This window comes from Dipodomys merriami, unplaced genomic scaffold (genome assembly GCF_024711535.1).
Source record: "Dipodomys merriami isolate MVZ:Mamm:240054 unplaced genomic scaffold, mDipMer1.0.p SCAF_3, whole genome shotgun sequence".
Lineage (NCBI taxonomy): Eukaryota > Metazoa > Chordata > Mammalia > Rodentia > Heteromyidae > Dipodomys > Dipodomys merriami.
This window is the reverse complement of record NW_027204492.1, coordinates 22,376,372-22,397,387: the sequence shown is the minus strand read 5'-3', so window position 1 is coordinate 22,397,387 and position 21,016 is coordinate 22,376,372.

The following is a 21,016-nucleotide window of genomic DNA, read 5'->3' as shown; positions in this document are numbered from 1 at the left end:
AAGTGGAGGAAAAGGAAGAGAAAGAGGAATAGGAGGACAGATAAACAAGATTAATAAAATTTTATCAATCAAGCAATGTTGGAATTCTGCAATGTTTAGGAATCAAGCAATGTTGGTGAGGTTACAGGTAAAACAAACACTCTATACTGTTAGTAGAAATGTGGTTTTGGTTTTAATTTTGTTCAGCTATGCTAAAATCACTAGATTGGTCCATCTAAAAGATAAAAACAGGACTGGGGTCATGGCTCATGTGGTAGAGCACTTGACTAGCAAGCTCAAGTCCCAGAGGTCAATGTCCAATATGACTAACCCACTTAGAGATTTTATCTCTCAAACTTGCTACATCAAGCCTCCAGCATGACTGTTAGGTTCCCATTCAGGTTTTTCTACCCTTGCTCTGGTTTCCACTATGGATATTATCATTGTTGTCCACCTATTTGTTCCATTTGGGAAAGACATTTTTTCTCTGTTGTTGATTTTGATGGTTGTTAGCTCTACACTGTTGTGGGACTGAAGTAACAACTTCTAAGCTCCTTATATTACAAGAAGAAACCAAAAGTCTTGCATTTGTTTCTTATTTAAATCTTCTAATTTATGTTTAACTTCTCATTTTAAGTTACAATTATTTTAATTGTTGTGTCATACATACATCTAAACATTATAAATAAATTTCTTTGCAGTTTTCTGTGGGTATCGGCTACTTCATCATATATACAAACACCAAACATGTGTTGTTTTAAAGATAGAAGACATTAGGTATAAAATATTACACATATTTAGAATGTTTAGAATCATATAGTCTTCCCTGGAAGAAACACTTCTTTAGGTTCATTTCTTACATTCAAAATATGTGTATTTTCCTTCTATAAATTGATTTATTTGATTAGTAGCAAGGTGTAAACCTTTGAGTGGTTTGCATCTACACTCCATTCCTATCTTTTCTTAAAGTATATGACTCAAGAGACTATAATGAAAGATTGGATGGGTAAAACAAAATCTTTTTTTTTTCCTTGTCAGTTGTAGGGCCTGAACTCTTGGCCTGGGTGTTGTCCCTCAGCTCTTCAGCTCAAGGCTAGAGCCACAGAGCCACTTCCAGCTTTTTCTGCTTATGTCGTGCTGAGGAATCAAACCCATGTGTGCCAGTGAGCCACCTTCCCAACCCAAGGGAATCTTCTTATTTGGACTTAAATTCTAAATGTTTCTTGATGGTTTCTCAACCATGCAGAGTCTCATAAAGTTGGTTAATAAACTGAGCTAGCAAATCATTGTTATAATTCTTTTTTCTTTATTCTTTTTGGCTCCTTGGATGCTTGCTGACAATAGTTTGCTCATGACTAAAAAATATTTATTTTTTTTGCAGAAGTTTGGTTGTTTACTTCAGAATTTTCTAATTAAAATTGATCTGTTCCTTAAGACAATGAAATTGTCCTAAAGAGTGTGTGTATGTGTATATATGTATTTCTACCTTATGTATATCATTATCCTGTATATATCATATACATTTTCTATTATATTGCTTTTGAATTTCATTTGAATCTTTGTAGATAATATGTTAACCAACATATTCTTAAATTTAAAAATATGAAACCATAAATTTAAATGAGCACAAAATATATCACAACCATGCAATAGAATCTTTGGTTTTATATTTAAATGGGTACCTTTGTCCTCTAGCTGAAGGAAATGAATATAACTTGAATAATTAAGTAAGGTATAGCTTAGGGAATAGAAATGGAAAAAGAAACATAATTAATGAATATGCTAATTCATCCTGCTATAGACATCAGGGAATAGTTGATCTTTATACATAGCTTAAAAGTGCATACAAAATTAAATTGATAATTCCCATAAATATTTCTTTGTTTATAAAGTAGAAAAATATAAAAATACAATTTCAAGGTTAGACTTTAAACAATGGCAAAAATCAATTGTTATCCTTGAGATTAATTAAACACAAAGTATTATAAGAAACTATTTACTAAGAACCAAAATCTCTTTAGATACTATAAAATATGGGGCAGCTAATAATGATTCTTCATAATGCCCGGTGAGAATAGAATCCCACTGAACTCTATTAGTTCAATTATGTTTTTCTTTTTTGAAAATAAGCTAAGATTACCATATTAAACATGTAAGCTGTCATAAATAACTGTGTACACAAGAATAAATTACATCTGCTCTTAGAAACTATAACCAGAGGGAAGAAATACAATTCTAGATTGGGGCAAACAAAACTGTAGCAGAATAAAATATTAATTACTTGGATAGAATTTGAAATTTTCCTTTTGAAATTATTTCTTTCACAAAAAATTATTTATCTAAATGTTCATGGACTATTTAAAATAAATCAATCATCAGTTATTGAGAACATTCTTTAAGAATTTAAAATAAAACTCAGTAACAATTATACAAATAAGTAGTTTTTGAAAAAGTATGTTAGTACAAGTAACCTTGGTTATTCTATGTAAGTATGTAGAGAATACATCATTATTCACCTATGAAAATGTACAAATAACATGAATATCATATTTCAATAGTAATTTTAACACATATTCTAGGTTGAGTTTAGACTTAGGGTTTTGTAAGTTTTACTTTTCCAAATAAAATTTTCTTTGAATATTTTAGATACTTTATTTATACCTCCTATAACCTATATTCTTTAAAGTGAAATGTTCTTAGAGTATTCAGGCCTGGGAAGATTGACTTAGCCTCACTATTTGCAAAATTTAAAAGAACAATAATAGTGCAAAGTAGAAAAAATGTAACCTTATGCCACTGAAAAGTATTTTTTTCTTTTTCAATCAATATTATAACATTTAAAGTATTATAGCTTTGATGAATACTATTATCATTATTTGCCTTACACAGTTGGAGGCCATATACTGTAAGACAGAAATTATCAAGAAAATACACATTTAAACACTCCGTAGAAATTGTTTAGATAGGATAGAGTTAATGCCAGCTTCCATTTTTTTTTTTTTTTGGTCTGTCGTGGGGCTTGAACTCTGGGCTTGGGCACTGTCTCTCAGAAATTCAGCTCAAGGCGAGCTCAAGGCTTGAGCCACAGCGCCACTTCCGGTTTCCTAGTAGTTTATTGGAGATAAGAGTCTCACGGACTTTCCTGCCCAGGCTGGCTTTGAACTGAGATCCTCAGATCTCAGCCTCCTGAGTAGCTAGGATTACAGGCGTGAGTCACTGTTGCCCAGCTAACCAGCTTCTGTTTTACTATGACTGATTTTTATTACCAGGTACTGATGAGGCAGAGGCTGTGTAAACACAGAGATTCCCATTCCTATTTCAATTATTTAGATCTAGAATTTAGTATATTTAGCATGATTAAAAGGAGTATTTCATGACAAAAGATTTCAATACCTTTTCTCATTTAAAAACTGCTTTGTAGAAACATAGTAATTTGATGTACAATAAATTTTATCTTAAATAAGTTGAATTTTTAATATGTATTTTTATTGTAAGGATACTGTACAGAGGGGTTGCAGTTACATGAGTAAAATAAAGAGTACATTTCCTATGGTGCTTTGTTACCTCCTCTTTTGTTTTTCCACTACCATCCCTTCCTTCCCCACCTCCCCAACTTCTCCCTCCCCCGTGCCCCAAAGCTGTAAAGTTCATTTTCAACATAGTGTCATGTGCGTCTCATTGTTACAATGGGTCAACCTGTATCCTTATTTCATCATTTTGTTATTTTCCTTCCCCTCCCCAAATTAGAAAAATGTAAGTACAAGATACAGGGCACCTGTATGAAAACATACAAAAGAACATACAAAAGAAACACAAAAATCACACAGACCTTATACATTATAAACAACAGCAACAAAGATAAAACCCCTTGTGTCCCATCTTACATATCTTTCTCATAATTACTAAATGTTTTTTCAACTGATTTATAAATAAGTGCTTTGTGATTTATTTTTTTATATTTAATTTTATTATGATGTCTTTTTGATGACTAATACAAAAAACCCCAAAAATCTCAACATAAATTTGCTGTGTCATCATTTTCTATATCATACTCCTCATTAAGGGAGACCACTTCTGTAGATTGTTAATCACATTTAGTATGTTGTATATTTCCAACACAGATTGCTTGATTCATCCAGAAAAGAATGTCTAAAAATGAATATTAGTACTTTGAAAATTTAGATATTTAAGGAGAATTATTTATTTAATATATAATGTTTATAAATGTAATGTTTATATCCTCATTAGATTTTATTAGAGAAATCAATCCCAAATTTGTAAATACTTAGTCCCAACAGACACTCTTTCATTTCTCATTTATGTGGAGAGAGAGATAGCGAGAGAGGAGAGGAAGAGAGAGAGAGAGAGAATTCTCCTAAGGGCCTCATTTTCATTCTTGTCTAATTAAATGATTCAGTTTAGAATTCACATAGTATTAGACTTTCATGGCTGTGACAAGTACCTAAAATAAGTAGTTTAAAAGAGGAATGACTTAGCTCTTGGTTTCAAATATTTCACATCATAGACTGCTGGCTACTTGCAGCCTAAGGCAAAGTAGAATATGGCAACATGGGTAAGTAACTGAAGAAACCATTCACCTTGTGGAGACTAAAATGCAAAGAGCAGATATGGTGGAATAGGTGACAAATATATCTTCACATCCAGTATTCCCTAAAGATATTTTTTTCCTCCAGATCACCTTTACCTGTTAATCCTTCAGATTCATGTATACCACAAAAGCATATTCACTGTATACAACACTTATGTATTTTAATACTATTATAGTTTAGTGGATGGATTTTTTTGCTTGAACAATAACACTGTGATCAATGCATATGCTATTCCCTAGTAAGTAAAGAAGTTTTGTTATTGCTTCAATAGCATGTTTTTCTGGATGTTGAACTTAAACAATTAATACAAATCATCTCTATTTTTATTAGACAGGAAGAAAAAGACAAGTATTAATTCTGTCTTTGCTTTACACAATGAATGCAACATGCAAAGGCCCAAAGTTGAAACTGAGACCAACATAGAAGAATAAAAGGAGGTCTGATTAGAACAAATAGATTAAGAAATGGTTTACAGGAAATCAAGTCTAAAATATAATTGTAATTCAGAAGATAGCTTGTAATTTTAGGTCATTATAATGATATTCATTTGAACTGTATGTGATATTGAAACTCACTGTCATAAGAATATCTAATCTACATTTAAATCGATCTCTTTCATATTCTGTAGATACTAGAGTATATGAGTAGACAGGTGGAAAGTAAACAAGGGTTGAAGAATATATATAAGTTAACAGTCATGAAATTCATGAAGAAAAATAAGTTTTGATTGTGAAGTCTTATATTCTGAATGTTTGTGTCTTTAAAAATTTAAAAATTCATACATTGACTCTTACACACAAAGGTGCTAATATTATAGAAGGGACCTCTGGGATTTGATTATATCATGATAATAGTGTTTTCATGACACTCCGTTTGCATTTAATACTTTTTTATTTATCGGAAAGGTGATGAACAGTTACATAAGTAAGGTAATGAGTACATTTCTTTTTAAACAGTTACCCCTCCCCCTCCCTCATTTTCTCCAAGTTACTACTCCCCACTCCCATCCTCCTCCCCCTGCAAGTTGTAAAGTTCATTTCCAACATAGTGCCTAGTGAGTATCATTATTGCATTAGTTCATACTTTGCCCTGTTGTTTCTGTGATTCCCTTTCCTTTCCACATATCGATAAGCTTATACACAAGACAGGGTACAGAAAACTAAAACAGAAAGCAAAATGTAGAAATAATGCATACACGACATAATAACCTCGTTTCCAATTCTTGGAGCTCATTTTGACACACTTTATTATTGAAGAGTGTTTGCTTCTACCACAACACGGAGATGAACTGGAAAGTGACCTTTAGAGACAGAAGGTGAGTTATGTGACCTTGGAATGCTCAGCAATAACTATGACAAATTTGATATAACAACACATATAAATCAAGAGTAACAATTGAACTGAAAGAGGAAAATTCTGTAAATGGTAGAGTTTGGGTTTTGTATGATGTTTGTGCCATTCCTGGCTTTAACTCAATGCCTTAAAGATCTTTCTTGGCTTTTTTTTTTTTAATCAAAGCTGGTGCTTTGTCTATTGAACCACTTCTGGGTTTTGGCGATTAATCAGAGATTAGAGTCTCATAGATTTTTCTGCCCCATCTGGATTCAAACCTCAGTCCTCAGATCTCAACCTCCTGAGTAGCTAGGATTGTAGGCATGAGCCAGTATTACCTGGCAAGTGATATACTTTGTCAGAGAGGAAACAAGTAATTAGAACCTGTATATATGAAACTTGAAATAACTGTTAGTAACTTATAGCTATCATGAAGAAACTATTGGATATTTTTGAAATTTCTATATTTGTATTTTCTGATACATTGCTATTAACATATCAATCTAGAGCATATTGATAAAACTATATAGAATAACTTGATATTCATTTTACTATAATATATGTTATTTAACTTTGAAACATATACTTTCATTTACAAAAATTGTCTCCTTGTTATCAAGTCATTGACAAAAATGTACAAATGATTTTTCTAACTTAGAATCTACTTTATCAACAAGAAAGGGATGGATAAAAACATTTTTTTATCACAGAGACATTCATCTTATTTTTCAAGTGAAAGCTTAGAATCTCAAAAATAAAAATTCAAAATTGAAAACCTCACATCCACATCCATATTAAAATGCTGAACAATGCGAACTGTATGTGATACCTGTCATCTAGTCTTAATTCCTAACTCTCAAAACCTGGAGGAAAAAGGTACTAGTGGCTAGTGAGTGACATTATATCTCCAATATGATGACAGGCATAATCCTCTGATAAAATAGGCTTCTTTATCTGCAATGTTATCATCTGTCAACCAAAGTGATGCGATGTCACATCAAGGACAAGATATAATATGATTTGAGTATGGATAGAATAAGTTTTCTTTTGCATGAAATAATCTGATTTAAAGATTTCTGACAAGCTCTGTAATTATTTAAAGTACTTATGACAAAGTAGCATAATTTGTCAATATTGCAAATATAATTGCAATGAAAGTAGTCAAAATACTTGTGATTAAACTGCTCTTATACACTGCTTAGAAAAGGATAAAATGAAAATGACAAGAAACTGTGGTACTGACATTTTAAAACTCAGGGAGAATTTTTGACCTATCTGTAGGGATTGCTTTTATGAAAAATGGTTTTAAGTCCTGATTTTGATGTTAAAAAGTGTATGATAGTAGCTGTGAATTTACATTGGATTGTGAAATAAATTCTAGTTTTTACATGACATAGCATAGAATTTGTAATTACAGTTCCTTAATGATGTACCACTCTAGAAGAAGTACTTTGAGAATTTCTTTGGATGTCTCATTTTTTAAATCATAGATTAGAAGGCAAGTTATTAAAATATTTATGCTAATTTTAGCTTAGCCTTTAAAATTTATATTTATTCTAATGATTTCATTCAGATAATTAAAGGGTTTTCTTCAGATCAATGTAATTTATGATTTTCTTTCCATATTTACGTGATATTTTTCTGTAACAATGTCAACCATGTAGCTATAATTTTATTTTGACTTTCACAAAGTTATAGTATTATTTAGATTCATAGTTTTCAATAATTATCTTTTTGTTTTTGTATAACATTTATGCCAATACATCTTTCAAACTCATAATTTTGATTTACATGGCCAGGACAAATATTTATATAGTCAACTTGGTTTCTAAAAGAAAAATATAAATGCAATATTTTTGTCATTCCAATGAGTTATTGACCCAGTAGACTGAACAATTATCTAAGTTATACACTTACTATTAGAATTCTTTTTTAATATTACAAGAATGTTAAGCATAATTATATATATATATATATATATATATCAGATCAAGAACTGAACATCATTTTCTACAGATTCCTTTTTGACAAGAACCTTTTTTTTAGATAGAATTTATTCTTTTCAAGGACTCCAAATATACAATGTACATAGTACATTTTGAATAGGAGCTCAGACATGACCAAGCCATCCTACCTAATTAAAAAATAATATTCAAGATATTCAGTTTCTTAGAATTTGTGAATTGTTTGTCTAGTATTCATTCACTTGAGTTGTTTTTCTAGATCATTTATTTCATACCTCTGTATTGTATGCTTTGCTTAAACTATATTACATTAAACTGGTATATCAATATTTTCAGTTTTCTTTTGCAATGACATAAAAATTTTACAACATTTAATTCCATGTGATAAATTATATAGAATAATTAAGTGGTACCTTAAAGATATTTCAAAATAAATCAAAGAGTTCACAATACATTCACTAATTCGAAACTTGATTAGATATCAGGCTGAAATGTATGCTAATTTCCTGATATTCCTAAATTATATATTTATAAAATGAAACTCAAAATTTCTATTGGAAACTTTATTTGATGTCATGCTTCAAATTGCCTGAAATTATTTGCATACAATCATACCATGTTTTCACATTTCTAATAACATTAATAGGCTAAGTGATATTCTTTTTGTATCTTAATGGGAATCTCCATAAGGTATAATAAGTTGTCAATGTTTGGCCTATTAGGTCTAATTAGTTAAATAAAAATGTATTTAAATTCTTCATAGTGCATTTCTTTTATTTTATTTCTTCCTTTAATTTTTTTTAAATTTAATTTAATTTTGTTTGTGAACATACTGTACAGAGGGGTTACAATTACATGGGCAAGATAATGCGTACATTTCTTACCAAGCATTGCAGCCTCCTCCTTTGTTTACCCTTCACATCCCTTCCCAGCCTCCCCACTCCCCCCCAATCCCAATCCTTCTCCTTCCCCCCCTTCCACCCCTCCCCCCCGGACCGACATTGTAAAGCTCGTTTTGGACATGACAACTTGTACTTCTCATTGTTGCAACAGGTCCACCTGTATCCTTAAACAACTGGTTTTTCCCCATCTCCTCCACAAGTTATACTGACATCAAATATAGTGAAAGCAGGGGTTATACTGTGGGGGAGGGACATACAAAGCAACAAAGAGATAATCTTATAAATGCGTTAGAAACACATGCATGAAAGAAAAAAACATTAAAATACACATCTAAGGGTTCATTTTAATGACATCACATTATCTGACCTTTTCTGCTTGACTCATACATATACTAGATATTACAAATAAGGGAAACCATGGGACCTATCTTTCTTTGGGCCTGGCTTACTTCACTTAATATAATTTTTTTCCAAACCTTTCCATTTCCTAACAAATGGTGCAATGTCATTCTTTCTGATAGAGGCATAGAATTCCATTGTGTATATATACCACATTTTCTTGATCCATTCATCTACTGAGGGGCATCTGGGTTGGTTCCATATCTTAGCTATGGTAAATAATGCTGCAATAAACGTAGTTGTGCTGGTAGCTTTAGTGTGGTCTTGTTTGTAAACATTTGGGTAAATGCCCAAAAGTGGGATTGTTGGGTCATAGGGGAGTTCTATGTGAAGTCTTTTGAGGAACCTCCATACTGCTTTCCAAAGTGGTTGAACAAGTTTACATTCCCACCAACAATGAGGTAAGGTTCCTTTCTATCCACATCCCCTCCAGCATCTGTTGTTGTTAGAGTTCTTGATTTTTGCCGTTCTAACTGGAGTGAGGTGGTATCTCAATGTTGTTTTGATTTGCATTTCTTTTATGGCTAGGGATGTTGAACATTTCTTCATGTGTCTATTGGCCATTCTTCTTTCTTTCTCAGAGAAGTTTCTCTTTAAGTGTTTCGCCCACTTATTTATTGGGCAGTTGTTTCTTTGAGGATTTGTTGTTGGGGGGGGGTTAATTTTTTGAGTTCCAAGTATATTTTAGATATGAGACCCTTGTCCATTGTATGGCTAGTAAAGATCTTCTCCCAATCGGTGGGCTTTCTATTGATCTTGCTAGCTATGTCATTTGCCCTGCAGAAGCTCTGCAACTTTATGCAATCCCATTTGTCCAACCTTTCTTTGATTTGTTGTGTTTCCGGGTCTCTATTCAGAAAATTTCGGCCTGAGCCAAGGAGACCTAGGGTTTCTCCTATTCCATCCTGTAATGTTTTCAGAGTGTCTGCTTTGACTTCAAGGTCTTTGATCCATTTGGAGTTGATTCTGGTGCAGGGTGATATATAAGGATCTAGCTTTAGTTTTCTACATGTAGTTAACCAATTTTGCCAGCACCATTTACTGAAGAGGTTGTCTTTCTTCCATTCTATTGTTTTAGCTCCCTTATCGAAGATTAGATGGCTATAGGTCTGTAGGTTCATTTCTGGGTTTTCATAGTGCCTTTCTTTTATTTAACTCTATTTCATTTTCTGGCAAATCAAGAGATTTGATTTAGAAAATGAGAGAACAAGATTCTCAAGTACTTTCTTGCATTCTTATCCCTATATTAATTTTAAAGATATACTGAGAAAATATTTTAATTTACAGATTAACTTGATTTTCTGATTTTAGTTTTATAAAATGTTAAAGACTAGAATTTGTGAGTGAAAATAAGTTCACAAGACTGAGCTGCTAGTATGTAGGCAACAAAGAATTCATATAATAGTATTATAGAATAGCCTTGCAACATCTTCAACATTTGTATCAGGACTCATTTGAAAACCTCTTCCTTCAGTAAATTAAAAATAAACATATATTTATCAGCACATGTTTAACCAGCTTGGGTGTTGGATAATGTCTACAAGTGGAATTGCAAAAAAAATTGCTTTTATGGTGTTAATGCACTGGTATCTGTACAATTTGAAGGAAAGTGATGCTAAATATCAATTGCTTATATGCTTGCTAAACTAGAACAGATAATAAAATGGGAGATTTTACTTGAATGAAACTTGGTCTCAAAGCCTTTTGTACACAGAAACAATATTATCTGTCTATCTCAGTTGAGCTGAGATTATCTCTGATTCTCAATATGGTAAGAGTAGAAAAGTCATGTCTATGCAAATATAATATTCTCATCTGAATTTTCTGATAGGTATGGAGATTTGATTTTTAACTGTTATAAGATTAAATTAATTAATAATAATAGCCTGTGTCTAATCTTCTACATTTACAATTAAATGGTACTATAGGTTATTGTATGCATGGTTTTTACATATTTGTGAAAATTAAATCTCATTCCATTTATTCCTTTGAATAGAAATTTTAAAGGATTTTTTTTCATGGAAACATACAGAAAATTCTTTAAATTTTTTTTTGCATGTCCTGGGGCTTGAACTCAGGTCCTGGGCACTGTCTTTCCCTGAGCTTCTTTTGTTCAAGGCTAGCACTCTATCACTAGAGCTACAGTGCCACTTCTGGCTTTTTCTGTTCATGTGGTACTGAGGAATCGAACCTGGGGCTTCATACATGCAAGGCAAGCACTCTATCATTGAGCCACATTCCCAGCCCTAGAAAATTCTTCAATTCCTAAATTATATAAAAATTATTAATCTTCATTTTATTGGTAGATTTTTATAAAGCTATTTTTTGCTTGACATTCAAATGAAGCAAACTATTTTCCATATGTATTAACAAAAATAGTTAATAATGATTTTATCCTACATTATCAAAATGTAGCTAAATAATAAAATCAATGTATAAATTTGTATCATGTTATCATGAGACTTTGTATACTATATGCCATCCCTAAACATGCTAACCTGCTACAGGATAGAGCATTTTTTCTTAAGTTCATAAATTTGGTTATACTCATTGAAGCTATTTCTCAATCTTTGTTTTTAGGTACTTGTCTTTTTTTCAATACTGTGTACTTCTACCTCAGAACACAGCATTACTTCTTTTTTTATTTTGTCAGTTGTGGGGCTTGAACTCTGGGCCTGGGTGCTGTTCCTCAGCTCTTCACCTCAAGGCTAGTGCTCTACCACTTGAGCCACAGCACCACTTCTGGTTTTCTGAGTGGTTTATTGGAGATAATAGTCTCACGGACTTTCCTGCCTGGGCTGGCTTTGAACTGCTATCCTCAGATCTCAGCCTCCTGAGTATCTAGGATTACACTCATGAGCTACCAGCACCCAGTACAGCATTATTTCTTACAGAGAATTTTAGGAGAACATTGATAGTAGCTATTATATTCCATTATGCATAAGCCAGTCTCATTGTACTGAGGCTCTTTTATTGTTACTTCCTTCAATGTACTTTAACTTTATTTTGTACTAGTGATGCATTGTGTTTCTTTCAATTGACAAAACTGCAAAAATAAAATTGAGGGCTGAGAAGGTGGCTCAGGTAGAGTGCTTGTCTTGTCTGCAAGAGCCCCTGGGTTTGATTCCTCAGCACCACATAGGCAGAGAAAGCCGGAAGTGAAGCTATGGCTCAAGTGGTAGAGCACTAGCCTTGAGCTGAATAAATAAATAAATAAATAAATAAAATTGATTAGTAATATCTGACAGTAAGTCACAGGTTTTAGAGACATCAGACAAATGATACATACTGTGTGCTATTGAGTTTTAAATCTTGGACATTTAGAGTGCTGAAGCTCTGGTATTGATGTATTTTGTATGAGAGTAGGTATTTTAGGGGATGCATATAGAGCTTTATAATCTTGGGATTATAATGTTTGTCTCACTGTTTTGTAAAGTAATCATTGGTCTCAATTGATGATTAGATTAAAAGAATAAGTATGTTTTACAAATTGAAAAATCATCAAAGATGAAATGTTTTTGAGAGTTTTAAGAGTTGTAAAGTTCACAAAGTTAAAATTTCATTTTTCCTTCCTTTAGTTTTTTTAAATTTAATTTTTTTGTTAAGATGCTCTACAGAAGGGTTACAGGTGCATGAGTAAGGCAATGAATACATGATATTACCGATCTATAGTCACAATAAGGGTAAATTATTTACTTTTTATGTAAGTAAACAATGTAAACTTGAATTTGTAATGTATTGTTTCTGTGCACTTTGCAAGTTACTCAATTTCTCTAACATTATGATTTTAACCTGTATATGAAGGATATTTCCTTTTCAGTACTGTATTGAAGAGTATGTGGATAATGAACACAGAATGCCCATAACAATACATATTTATTATAATGTGTTATATGTTATTAATGTAAATCCTTTTCTAATCAACTTTAAGAACCTTAATGGCAGTAGATATTTGACAGCTATCTAGCAAATGTCTCTTTGAAATGTTCTATTATCAATCTGTGTTAGATTTCATCCTCATAGCCTAATTCAGCACTTCAAATTTCCTTTAGAATTATGCATTTTCCCAGTATAATCCCTTATTTTCATGGATCTGAATTTTTTTATTATAAATCAGAATCTTCTGTTGGTTTAGAGAATTCAAACTATATACATTGACCAGTCCATATGTTAAAATACTGCTAGTCAAGCACCAGATAATATATAGCAAAAATAACCAATCAAAAAGAACCTTTTATTATTTTAAGAAGTAGCCCAGACATAAGGTAGTTGGGAGCAAGTAGCAGAGAATTGTAATCCTAGCTACTTGGAGGCTGAGAACTGAGGATCATGATTCAAAGCTAGTTTGAGCAGGAAGGTCCATGAGATCTTTACCTCCAATCAAAGCATAAATAAGATGGAAGTGGACCTGTGTCTCAAGTGATGGAGTGATAGGTAGATAGCTTTGAGCTATAATGCTGAAGGGCAGCATTGAGGCCATGAGTTCAAGCCCCATGACAGGAACAAAAGATTATATAAGGTAATTGGCATCAAGATCAACTGGCTTATTGTGCTTTCTAAATGCTAAAGAATAAACATACAAACAAAATGGTACTGGTATATTGGTTGGTGGGCAATAAACAAAGAAATGCTTTGGGAAATTAAAGAAAGTGAAAATTAAGCAATAGTAATGGGAACATTATCAGAAGTTCCAAGATTGGGGATACAATGGATGACCCAGCAGTTGCCATTTCAACATTTATAATCTGTCCCTATGATTATGCTAGTCCGTCAAAAATATAAAACTCTTATTCATTTTTTAAATTATAGCATTCCCAAGCGATTATATTTCTACCATTATAGGATCAAATTATTTAATTTTCACATAAAACTTTTGTGGGGGGGAAGGGGGTATGATTGGGTGGGGGGAGGGGGGAGGCTGGGAAAGGAGGTGAAGGGTAAACAAAGGAGGAGGCTGCAATGCTTGGTAAGAAATGTATGCATTATCCTGCCCATGTAATTGTAACCCCTCTGTACAGTATGTTCTCAAATAAAATAAAATTAAATTAAAAATTAAAAAAAAAACTTTTGTCAATTTCTAAGCAAGATCTATTTTCACTTAGTTATCATGCTTTCAAATTAAATGTGTTCAGAAAAATTCCATATAAATACACATATATACGTATAAATACATATGCAATATACATATATCTATGTATATATACACACATTTACATATACATATATACATATATAAACACACACACACACACACACACACACACACACACACACACACAAATATATATATAAAAAATGGTAGCAGAGTGCCCAGCTGCTTTTTAGATAGGAAGGAAGGAAGGAAGGAAGGAAGGAAGGAAGGAAGGAAGGAAGGAAGGAAGGAAGGAAGGAAGGAAGGAAGGAAGGAAGGAAGGAAGGAAGGAAGGAAGGAAGGGTACGGGTCCCTCACTCTTATAATCCTAGCTACTCAGGAGGCTGAGATCTGAGGATCATGGTTCAAAGCTAGCCTGGGCTGGAAAGTCTGTAAGACTCATATCTCCTATAAACCACTCAGAAAACCAGACCTGGTGCTGTGGCTCAAGTGGTAGAGTGCTCTCCTTAAGCTGAATAGCTGAGGGACAGCCTCATGGCCCAGAGTTCAAGCCCCATGACCAACAAAAAAACAAAAACAACAACAAACAACTTAAATGTTGCTCCTTTTACGAAAATTTCCTTCTCCTCCATTTTACGTTCAATACCGATTTGACTGTTTCTCGGTGTGCTAGGAAGACATCATTTTCATTTTTAGAATTACATGTAAGTCATTTTTGCTTAACTCAAAAGGCAACTTCTTACTGACAATACAAGATTGCGTTTCTTGTACTCCTACTTGTGGCAGTCCTGTTCTATTAGTTGTGAACAGTGTTTAACTAAAACTGTTCAAGCTTATCTTTGATTTATCTAAGTTTCAACACCCAGTGTCATGGAATAGAATTCTAGGACATTCAGTAATAGGCTAGTATCATGTGTGCAAAATGCATCTATGTTTTACTAAACCATTAGCAAATAGTGAATTTTCAGATCGACATGAAATTATGTGTATATATATATATATATATATATATATATATATATATATATAGTCATAGTTGAGAAAAAAATCTCTTCTAAAGTTTTCTTTTTTTTTTTAATTGTATTTTATTTTATTTGAGAACATACTGTACAGGGGGGCTACAATTACATGGGCAGGATAATGCATACATTTCTTACCAAGCATTGCAGCCTCCTCCTTTCAGAATTTTTCTACTTAGTATTCCTCTATTGAGAGGGAGGTCAACCTGAATGAATACATTTAATTAAGTTTCATAAGTTTAGTTTAGCACACATAGTACATTATAAAAATATGAATATTCATTAATAAGTTACAGATGTATGGTTTAGAGATAGACTTAGGGAAAATATTTCTTGACATTGTACTTTGGTCTATAGTATAATAATACCTTCCAAATAACTAAATTCATTTAAAAAATGACTGAGTACCAACACTACAAAACATGAAAATGTCTCCTGCTATGCAAGGCAGTTAATGAAATGCATAAGTATGTTTTCATTCCCTTAGCAGTCAAGAGAGAACTCTTCACAGCCTCTTAAATAGCTCCAATTCAAGCCATCAGTTTATTGCACAAACTCACAAAATCTCATATAGCCAAGATTAATGCCATTCAACATTTTTGCTTCTTTCTCATTTTTTTCTTTAGTCCTTTCTCACTTTACACAAATTACTCATTCTTACATTTATTCCATAATATGACCTGTTTTTCTATTTCCATGCTTGTCATTGAGGGATATTAAGTTGTTTGCACATGACACAAAAGTAATATCTAAGTTACTTGAGTTTATAAGGCCCTTAAATTCATTTATTAAAAGATCCATAGAAGGAATCAACTTGAACATTTTTTCCTTTCATTTGTATGGGTAATTGAAATTACCATGCTCTTTACACAAAATTATTCAAAATATTCTTAGATGGTTCTCATCTCTCATCAATGACTGTTGGATATCTTGACAAAGGGGAATTAAATTGTTAATGCGATCATGAATACACTGCTGTTTTTTAGCCTGTAAAACTTAGTAGAAACATTTCAAATTTCAAACAGCATTTATTGAATTTACAAAACAAGGCGACAATTAGAAAAAAATGCCTCTTGAAAAACTAACTTCAAAAATGAAGCACAGGTCAGTGAGTTTAAAAGTGCATTGGGATGGCTGGAGGCATTGCTTGAATGGATTAGCAAATTACTAGCAAGTGTGATGCCTTCAGTTGAAATTTCATTACTGCCCAAATAAATGTACAATGAATGGGATGACAGAGACATATTTCAGAATTTTTAGTGTTTGAGTTTATTAGCAACATTTCTCATTTAGTTTATGAAAAATAAAACAATATTGCTATTTCACATTTAATCAAGAAAATAAAGTTGTATTATTAATAATTTTAAACACAAAAAATAGCATTGAAACTTTTTTCTACTGTTCTTTCTTCTATAACCTTACTAGTGATCTTTAAAAGTGTATTATTATTTAGAGGACAAGATTTGAATACTATATTATTGTAGATGTGGTAAGTCTTCACTCTATTCAGGAAAGATTTCCAGAAGGATGTGGCTTCAAAAACATAAATATAATATACTATAAACAGATGTGAACTTTTTTAGACAAAAGGAATAGTGTAAATCAGTTTATCATCATTAAAGTGTATGACATATTTCAGAACCTACATCATAATTAGAACATAATATGTTTGGCTGGTTTAGAGATTAAGTTTGGGAAGAAACTTGATACTTAAGCACATTTAGTAGTAGAGCTGTATGGCACAGTGAAGACAATAAAGTGTTCTACACATTTTAAATGACTCCCCTTGGGTCACACATATTCACTGTTGCTGTCATGAGGAAAGTGATATTTGACTTAACAAATAATGTGTATTATTTTTATTGTAAGAAAAGAAGAGACATGAGGGAACCAAAGAAGTTCAAATAAGGTTGTAGTAGTTGTACTTCATGTTATCCTTTGTCTTAAAATAATTTTGATTTGTCTCAATTTTGTCTTCTCTTTCTCTCTCACATACACACAGACACACACTCATCAAAAGGCTGAATTAGATAGAAGAGGATTCAAATTTCAAAGCTATTCTTTTTGTTTATGCTTTAATGTAAGCAATTGTTTTGAGAAAAATTTTGGATAATAAAAAGGGAAAGCATTCATTACATTTTTATAAAATATTTGTAAACCATGATTTTGTTAAATGTATTCTCCTTAGATCTTCTTACTATGCTGTTTCTCATTACAAATTATAGATGTGAATTACAATTAAATTAATTAAAACTTAATCACAATATCTACTTATTACACACCCAATTATAAGACCTGAGCTGTTTGGATTAGGTATTCATTAACATTTTAAGAACTTATAATAGGGAATCTAATCACATGGAACTGGTAGACTACATTCTGAAAATGAGTCTGGTTGTCATGTACAATAAATCCTAATATCCAGATTCCCTGTAAATGGGGAAGTCTCTTGAAATTGAATGAGGAAACTTTTTTTGGGGGGGGGTCCGGTTGTGGGGCCTGAACTCTGGGCCTGGGCGCTGTCCCTCAGCTCTTCAGCTCAAGGCTAGCGCTCTACCACTTGAGCCACAGTGCCACTTCCGGCTTTTTTTCTTTTTTTTGCTTATGTGGTGCTGAGGAATCGAACCTGAGGAATCGAACCCAGGGCCTCTGCATTCCAAGGCAAGTGCTCTACCACTGAGCCACCTTCCCAGCCCTGAATGAGGAAACTTTTAATAAGCTTAAAAGTATGAAATTTAAGTTTGTTGGCACTGTAAAATAATGACTATATCTGAGATAAATGCTGAAAGAACATTTTTACGTTTTGTTCTAATTAAAATTCTTTTATTTATTATTTTATTTCTCTTTGTATGCTTTTAAGACTTTTAAATTCTGCTTGAAATTTTATTTTCAGTAATAAACATTATTATTTTGCCTCTCATCTTAATATTTTCTTAAAAATAAATTAAGTATTTTTATTTTTATTAAACAAATTTACCTAAAGTTTCATATTTCTTCTGTAGTGTTTATTGAGGCCTTAGATTTAACAATCTGTTGAGTATGGTGAGATTTTAATTTAAATTATCATTATAAAAACATTTCCACTAATTCCATTGACACTATTGTACTCACAAACTTTTCATATCTGACATTTATGGTAGAAGGATTCATGTAACATACTTAATTCCAAACTTAATACTGCTTATGTTTTTAAAAAAACATCTGGCAATTTTCATAGCTTTGGATATTTTCGATCATTTTGTTACTCTTATTTCAAATATTCTGTCCTTCACTTTCTACCTTCTTGAATATCCACCAATGGCTCCTATTATGTGTCCTTTAAATTCAATTCTGGACTTCCTTGTACACCATCCATATAAAATTTAGTATTCTCACTCTGACATTTCATTTCATAAAAAATGTTTTCCCTTCTTTACATTTCTGTGTATATATCAAAGAATTTGCTAGTTCTTCATATGATTATATAGTTAGCCACTATTTAAGAGATCTTATAATATTTACTATGTGTTACTAATTTTGATATTTAATGGTACAAATTAAAGCTAATGCATTTTATCTATGAAATGACAGAATTTGAGGAAATCAAGAAGAAATTTTCCATCAGTCTAAGGTGAAAGCTTCAGTTAGTACTTCTGTAATTAAGTCAGTGTATATGGTATAAGGTAGTGAAATATTAGCTGTAAATTTGTATAAAATTATAAAATAATTTGGTAACAGAAGTTATTTCATTAAAATATTTACTCAGTTACATGTAAATGTGAATAGTTTATTGCAATTATATAGCTATCATGAACATTAACACATTATTCATTTTAACAATCTCTCTTTCAAACTAAGTTTAACATGCCTTAGTGATGACTTATTGATACACCATTTTTATAAAACAGTGTGCAAAATGATAGACATGTACAGACACATATGAATATTCATTATGAGTAAGCTTGTTCTTGCCATTAACTCTTTTTAGTATGAATTCATGAATGGTATAATATTTCCTCATCCTTTAGACTGTTTTTTATATTCTTATTTAACTTATAATTATTTTTTACCATTAAACATTAAAAGAAGTATTTTCAATGTGGTGACACAATTTTTGTTTTAATATTCTTTTTAGAAAGGTTTGGTATAAGAAAGTTCCCATTAATATCATCTTGCTGCAAAATATATTAAATTATTGCTACTATTAGCAATGTCTTCTAAGGCTATATGTGAGTATGGGATGCAACTACCTGTACATTTATATATTCCCACTTCTTAAGAGCAGTACAAGGAAAATTGGAAGCCATTAATCAAACGATGCATTGAATCATATCAGCAATTTACTGCATAATTGACATGGACATTGGAGGAGATAGAGATGTGGATAATTTATGAATTTTAGTGCAACCTGTAAATGCAGTTATGGTTTTTATCATTATATTCAATTTTACCTATGGTTAAATAATGAAAGGATACAGATAACCAAGAGATTCTTGTTAAAAGAAAAAGTACAAAGTTATCTCTAAGTCATCAAGAAATCTAATGACTAAATAGTTATCTATTAAAACTTCAGCAGTAAATATTAATAAATGGTTTTAGAGTAAAAGAGTGTTAGACAGATTGAGGATTTTTAAGTGACGTAGTGTCTAATAGCACAAACTCAGTGACCAGTCTGAATAGATTCAAACCTCAGGTTTACCTTGCATTGACTATTTTATTGTAGTGAAGTTATTTAAAAATGAATATATGAAAAAAATTAAAACCTTATCACTGTAAATATTTTTGATATTGTATTTTGTGGTGCAATAGAGAATAATGAAAATGTTGTAGAAAATTTCAATGATTATGAATGATATGAAAATAATTTGAAATATCAAGCATCATAAAATTAAAGCTTAATATATTTCAATAATTACAACTGCAATAGACCTTGGTTTAAGGTGATGATATACTAAAGACAACTGTCTCCAACTGAACTAACACTATCTTGTAAAAATAGAAATTGACATCATAGTATCATTGACTGTGATAATATTGCTCAAAAACTTTCCTGGAAAACAATAGGGTAAACCTTTAAATGCAAACTCGTTCAGAGTCAAAAAGATAGGAGTATATACATGGAGAATAATGACGCAAAGAGAATTACACTCATGGACAACACTCACTTATGTCAGCAAGTTTGGAATAAGCAACAAATCAGTGGGCCAGCACAACCTCACATATATATTGAAATAGAAATCTTCTCAGATTAAAATGCATCTCAATGAATTCTTTGAGGAAAAAAATCCTGTTTAAGAAATATATCCAAGTATTCTGGGGAAATCCAAAAAGATACATTATGGTAAAGTAAGATATGATGTGTATCCTATTCTACTGTCTCACTGTATTGCCCTGAAAATAATTCTTTTAATCCTACTCCCTGATACGATCTACTAAGAGGTAATACTTTGAAAGACTATGTCATGATGGTGAGGGCCTCATTGAGTGCAATTAGTACCCGTGTAAGAGAGACTTGAAAGAGCTAACAACCCTCACCCACCATGTGAGAGTTCAGTAAAAAGATTATGAGCCAGGAAACAAACACACACAAGAGATACAATGTTCTTGGCCTTGATCTTTGATGTTCCAGCAACAGAAAAGGTAAAAAATAAATTTGTATTGTTTTTAAGCCACTCAGTTCATTGTATTTTATTTATAGTAGTCTGGAAGGCAACATAATGTTTAATTGATTAAAAAAAAT